Source organism: Ascaphus truei, chromosome 19 (genome assembly GCF_040206685.1).
Source record: "Ascaphus truei isolate aAscTru1 chromosome 19, aAscTru1.hap1, whole genome shotgun sequence".
NCBI lineage: Eukaryota > Metazoa > Chordata > Amphibia > Anura > Ascaphidae > Ascaphus > Ascaphus truei.
Genome location: NC_134501.1, coordinates 1,660,191 through 1,667,295, shown reverse-complemented (window position 1 = coordinate 1,667,295; position 7,105 = coordinate 1,660,191). Strand labels below are relative to the sequence as shown.

Below are 7,105 nucleotides of genomic sequence, written 5' to 3'. Positions count from 1 at the left end.
AACGCGTTACGCAGCTCTATATGATTGTGTAGATACACACGTCACTCACTTATATGTTAGAAGTAAAACTGTTCATCAGTATGTAATGTTTCTTTAAATTTGTAGCAGGCATAACTATGTATAAGAAGTGAACGTTGCCTGTATACTGAAAGATGTGCGCGCACATCTTTGTGTGCGCACGCACTTCACGCTTGGCTCCACTAACTGTTAGCGCATGCGCAAAACAAAGCGTACGTTGTGCGTTCAATACATGTTGAAAATACCAGTAAACATAACATCTTTATTTCAAATACAATGAAGACGAAACTACATTCGTTCTAAACGAGTACATCTGTATTCTTTTTAAACAGACGTGTTTGAACAGAAAGCACGGCCGATAACACAATGCGCAAATGCAATACGTGTGACGTCATGTTAAGCCAGCGTGAAACGCACGCTAACACTCCTCCCACTCAATTAACATTCGGCTAACGCCCAGGGTACGCCTACAAACACTGAGCCGCACGCATCACACACTGCAGTTACCGTTACTATAACAAAACATGACAGCCAATAGGCTTTGAGGCGCGCACGTCGCTTGGGGGCGGGACTTACATCAGTAATCCTTTTTAAGGACGCCTTGGCCCATGACAAGGGTCCCACGTCATACGTGGTGGACCCGGTTTTCAATGTTGTAGATGTTGCATGATAACAAAACAGGTATGTGTTAGAGTAATGGAAAAATGTTGCTAATATGTTTAAAGGGATAGGAAAGTACGTATATTTATTCCGTCAGCAATGTGTACTACTCTTTCAGGTTCTACTATATTGTATTAGGAAACAATTTGTTTGTGATCGCTACATGTTATGCAGTCTGCAATGTTACGCTGTATCCACGCATTGAAAGTGAAAATGGTGGTTACAAAAAAAAAAAAAATTTAAACGCAGAGTCAACGCATAACGATTGTTATATTTACCATTCTTCTAGAATTAACTCTTCGCCTGGCTGCAACTGGTCGCTCCAGAAATGCAAGGCATTTTCATCCACGCTTGACCCAACCGCTGAATCCAGTATGACACATATCTCCTCCAGGATGCGCTCATAGGAATCGCCACTGCTTTCTTCAAATAATTGGTCGGGAGGTAGGTTCATTTCTTCGGGTTCCCATTCCAATGCATTTTCAGCTGAAAGGCTTGGTACATAATCATAGTACTTTTGTTCTTGTACAATGTGGGTTTCAGGAATGGAGGCTGCAGATATTGCAGCACGTATCGATTCAAACGGATCAGTAGTAGCGGATACATTGCTATTGCCATTAGGAATAAATATGCCTTTCACGACAATATAAGTGCCGTCTTTCAGGAGAAATTTTTTTTCCGGGGCAATCTTCCAGAAACCATAGGTGTGTTGTAGCTTATCCTGGTCACGTTCAAAAAAGTCATTACTTGATAAAGTGAATCTTATTGAGGAATTAAAATTCCGTGCATGCTTACGGTCTTGGTAATAAGGATATTTTGCTCGAATGAAATCATCGATTTGGCGTGTGCTTGCTTTCTGTCCGCGACTGTTCAAGATGGCTTCACAGATCATGTACTTATACCCTAAAAGGGGATTAATATTGTTAACAAATTCATCAGCCATGTCTGAGTAGCACAAAAGCTGTGTGCAGGTCTGTGTTATTTGCTCATCAAAATGAATGTGCTGAATGGCTAACAAACTCCTGTTTTTCCTTGTCAAGGTCAACAAAACTAACTACTTTGACTCCTTATTTCAAACGCCAATTGGATTTGTTTGTCTAATTGGGTTAACAGTTGTGGTTCGTGATATGGGACTGTGGGAGAAACATTTCTCCTTCTTTTATCTCGTTTGTGAAAAACATCCCTAGACTTTGAATGCGTTCACATAGTGTTTTTTTGAAAACTAACAAAGACCACTGTGTGAAAATATTTCTTAGCCAGGCATATCAGTAAAAACACACACCTGCAAAAAGAAATGTTTTTTCCCCGCTTACATTTCTGTGTGTATGTGAAAGTCTGGTTAACTCCCTGTCTGCATGAGTTTAAATACGTGTGTATATATATATATATATATAAATATATCTCTCTTATAAAAATATATATATATTTATATATTATATTTTATTTTTTTTAATATTGCAGGAGTACACACAACATTGATGGCATTAAGTATACCTTGTATGAAACCTATTTAAATGGTGAGAAACATGATTGAATTAAGTAATAAACATTTGTTTAAGCACAATACTGTTAGAGTCTCATACTTAGGATATTTCTCAAACATTAGGCCTGTATTATTAAAATAGTGTTTTCACAAGGAAGCATGAAGTGTATTAGTTTGTAAAATACATGTATACCAGTTTATATAGTACTATATATATATATATATATATATATATATATATATATATATATATATATATATATACACACACACACACACACACACTCAGAGTGTGTGTGTGTGTGTGTGTGTGTGTGTGTGTGTGTGTGTGTGTGTGTGTGTGTGTGTGTGTGTGTGTGTGTGTGTGTGTGTGTGTGTGTGTGTATATATATTATTATACATTCTGAGATGTTATTGAAACAAGAACACACAAATGATTAAAGGACAAAATTACAATGGCCAAGCAAGGCAAAGGTAAGTAATAATTTACACATAATCCTGCTGTACACGTACAAGAAAGATGTTTGCAGTTACACTGGCGACACACTTTATTCGAGCTCGGCTAGTCCCACGAATTCGGGTATACCTGGGTGTATTGAGGTTTGTGACTGTTTTCTGCCCGAGTGCATTGAGGTATTTTTCAGTCAGGGATTGAAGCATTTTATTCCCGCTGGCTGCAATACTGCACAGTATATATATATATACTGCATTACAATTCATGAATTTATGCCATCTGGTAGACACGCTAAGCATTGCAGCCTATTAAATCCTAATCATTATCATTTAACAGATCAGCCGCCCATCAGCCAGGCATGAACCCAGGCTGGGAAGGCAAATGCAACGGGGCTTGTCAGAGGTGAGGAGCGGTGCATTCCAGGTATCTGCCAGGTACATACTGGGCATTTGCTCGAATAAAGTGTGTCGGTGCAGTACTTAGGTGTTTTTATAATTGCATGTGACTAATATGCATATGCAATTCTTACATCAATTAACACACCCAAATGCAATGTTTTGCTGCAAAGTCAATGGCAGCTTCTCTAAACTTAGCAACTGGCTCCTGGTGGACCATTACTGAACAGACGATTAAAACATAAATATTTATAACACAATTAATTATGAGTGTTAACATTTCCAAAACTTCACGTGTACAAGAACATAGTTGAAAGTTTGGAAACAACACAGTCTTCAGCATACATACAATAGTAATTAGATAATCTGAAGTCAACAAAACAAGGCCAAAGACATATTTTCTGAATTATAACATTTATTTTTTTTGTTCCTTTTGCGAGCGAGTAACAGGCCTGCTTGTTGTCTCTTGAATTTTCCTTTTTCTTTTGCCACCAACTTTAGGCACAACAGAGCCACTTTGAGTGGCCTCTGGCACTTCACGGGCAGGGCTTGTGTCCAGTGACTCACCTACAGGGCTTGTGGCCAGTGACTCACCTACAGGGCTTGTGGCCAGTGACTCACCTACAGGGCTTGTGGCCAGTGACTCACCTACAGGGCTTGTGGGCAGTGATTCACCTACAGGGCTTTTGGGCAGCGATTCACCTACAGGGCTTTTGGGCAGCGATTCACCTACAGGGCTTTTGGGCAGTGACTCACCTACAGGGCTTGTGGGTACTGACTGTTCACGGACAGGGCTTGTGGCAAGTGACTCACCGACAGAGCTTGTGCCCACTGACACATGTGAGCAAGTTGGTAGACACTGCACAAGTGATGGTCGGTCTGTTTCATGTGAGTCTTTTTTTGTTTTTGACCAAAAACTGGTCAGTAGTAACTGCTTGTGTTTTGTTTTTGTGGCCTCCTTTGTAGGTGTCAGCTGCTGATGTAGTACAGATGGCAGCGGTAGGATGTCGTCAGGAACATGCACACCAATGTGTGCTACTTGACCGGTAACATTGGGACCTGGTGACTGAAGATCAGATGAATGTGGTGAGAAGTTGCCAGCATATAATGATCCAGCCTGTGAGGTGTTGAATTTGGGTACATTAGTCATTCTCAAGTAATTAGCTTGGGTTTGCTGAACAACTAATGCTTCGAATGAGGTGTTGATTTTTTGCAACTGTTTAGGCACTTCAATGAAGACTCTGTGGAGATGTGCCAATTGTGAAACTGTTTCTTCCTGCAGTCCAATCATCCTTTCCAGCACTGTCATCATGTCTGAATGGCGACGATTTTCTGCGTCCACTATTTTTCCCTCTGAAGCTACAATTGCATCGTATGTGGAAGTTGATGGACGATTTGGCGGTACAACAGTTTCTATTGGCACCTCTTCATGGTCACATGATTGTATTTCAGTCTCTTCTGCGGCGTCATCCTCATCATACTCATCATCCTCATCACCATGATGTTCTAAAAAGAAATGTACACATTATTAAATGGCATGTTAATGTATGCTGTGTTACTATGTAATTGTACTGTGTCCTAAGTAACACCTAACATGTTAGCATACGTTTTATAACCTCACATTAAAAACTACCTTGACTTACGAATAATGTTTGGACTCAGTATGAAATATGAATGAATGAAAAGTTGCTCTAAACTCAGAAGTCCTACATGATAGTTCACATCACTAACACAATACATGTTGCCTTACACTTAATTTGCACTGACACTAAGTAATCCTATTTAAAGAAGATGTGCAAAACAAATAATGAACATGACAACATAACATATAGAAGAGCACATATTATATGGCCAGCAAATGATACACTCACCTTCTAGTTGTGTTGAGCTGGCTGACCCAGGTGAAGACACTTGTTCCATCTCAGGTGACACATGTCCTCCAGGGGCAACTATATATAACAATAACATAAGTTTTACATTTACATGTGTAAATATTGAACAAACACTTATTGTATGTTCTGTATTTATAATTAACTAACAACATCAGTTCCTTAACCGAAAATGTGTGTGAAAGTGAACATAAATAGTTGTAATAACACTGTACATGCCTGTGTACTTAGAAGTTTTGAGTTCCCTAACATACAACATACTATGTTTCTGCAGTAATGCGTGAGGATAAATAGATTAAATTAGTACATAAAAATCATATGTTGTGTAGTGATATCAGTATCATAATGTACATAACTATCATGAGATGACCATTCACAATGGTTATCATGAAGGTGGTCATATTGCAAAAAGTGTAGTTTTTGGTAGAGGATATGTGTGGTACATTAATCGAAGATGTGGCACACCTGAATGTGGCTGTGACTCAACAAGACAACACATGCAGTGTGTGATAATGTGTCTTTGATAGTAGTTCAACTATAGATATGAGTGAACTAATGTGTGACGTACGCTTTGATAAGTAATGAGTTGTTGGGGCATTTAGTAGCTAGAGTTAAGCTTTCAAATGAGTGTGATTAACTTCAGTTGTGCTATTCAGGTTGTAAGAAAGGTATTCCCTTCCCCAAAAAGCCTAATCAGCCACACCTTTCAATTACTTGAAACAGGTGAAAATGGTGTGAACTAAGTTGACCGTGAAATGAGGCTGTAATTAGTGTGTGTGCTGAACCCCACCCCCTCTGTTGAAGTGTATGCTGTGATGAGATATTAATTGCAGCTGCTTTAACACAATGGTAGATGAGCTAAGTAGTCATCTGCAGTGTTTAAGTTATGAAAACAATGACATAACATATGATACGTGTGCCTCATTATGCTGTCTGTATATGACATAAAGCAAAAATGGACCTTTTCATAAGCAACTATAGATGTGTTAGTGCCAGTGATGTTTGTAGGCCGTTACATGCAATTTCTTTGATGCTTGCTTAAAATAGGCAGTAATGTCATGTTTGTCGGAGTAAAATCAATAAAATACACAATAATATGATACATATTTCTGTTCTGTACCTGTAGCTACTAATAATTTCTCATGAACATGTGTTACACATGTGTACTACCCTGTTGTTCCCCATCTTCGCCCACCATCAATTGCTTCCACTGCAGCTATGCATTTTGGGAATTCACATGTAAATGAGCACGCAATGGCACGTGCTATATTAGTTACTGCTTTTAGTAGGACTACTACATATATGTCTATTTTGAGATATATATATACAGAATCAGACATATACATATATAGATGCAGGTATGCTTATATTGTGAAGACAGTATAAAAAGCAGTGTAAATATGCAAAATAACTGTAAGCAACGACACGCCTAGTACAGTAATATTTATCACCTGCTGGAAATTGTGACGGATAAATTCCAATGTCACGGTCACCAGCCAAGCCTTCCACGACGACGGTAAGTAATTTTGGCCGAAGCAGCTCCTCCAATGGAGTCAATATGAGACGTTGTGGTGTGGGCCCACCTCCAGTGCCAGTAGCATGCACGCGTTGGTCTTGTATTTTCTTTTTCAATTTGGACCTAATATCATCAAATCTTTTCCGACAATGATACTTGTCCCTGACACTATTCCCACAGGCATTGACACCAATGACTATTGTGTCCCACATTTCTTTTTTGCTTGCTGCACTTGTCCGCCCTTGAAAAACATATAAAAGATATGAGGTAAATTAATAATAATATAAGCACCAGTTTCCTACACTGCTAGCTGTTCCAAGAGATAGCAAACATGCTGTTTTATGTGTAATATGTGAAGCACATGAGCATTCACTACTAAACCTATACATGTAAGCAAGGTTGCATTCATATTGTATGCAGTTCTGGCAAATTGACCGCCTGTGTTTATTTGTCCTTGTAAGGCATGATAAAAAGCTGTGTTTCCACACTAATGAACATAGAAAGATATTGTGTACCCATATTTGCATATGAACAAAACTCAGATGACCTAGGATCACATGTATTTGAATAATAAATGTAAATGTACACTTACCTACTAAATGTCCATAGAGACTGTCATAGTGCTCCAGAATGCCAGTGACAAGAGCCCTATTTTCCTGGTCATTGAAGCGAGGATTACGTGGCTTCTCC

General features: G+C 38.9%; 1 long non-coding RNA gene across 1 annotated transcript; it reads left to right on the top strand.

Annotated features, from left to right (window-relative positions):
* Positions 1-339: 339 nt before the first annotated feature.
* Positions 340-4,930, top strand: LOC142470205 (uncharacterized). Its single transcript, XR_012789219.1, has 3 exons — positions 340-1,122; positions 3,977-4,096; positions 4,293-4,930. It is a non-coding gene; the product is annotated as an uncharacterized LOC142470205 (long non-coding RNA).
* Positions 4,931-7,105: the final 2,175 nt, after the last annotated feature.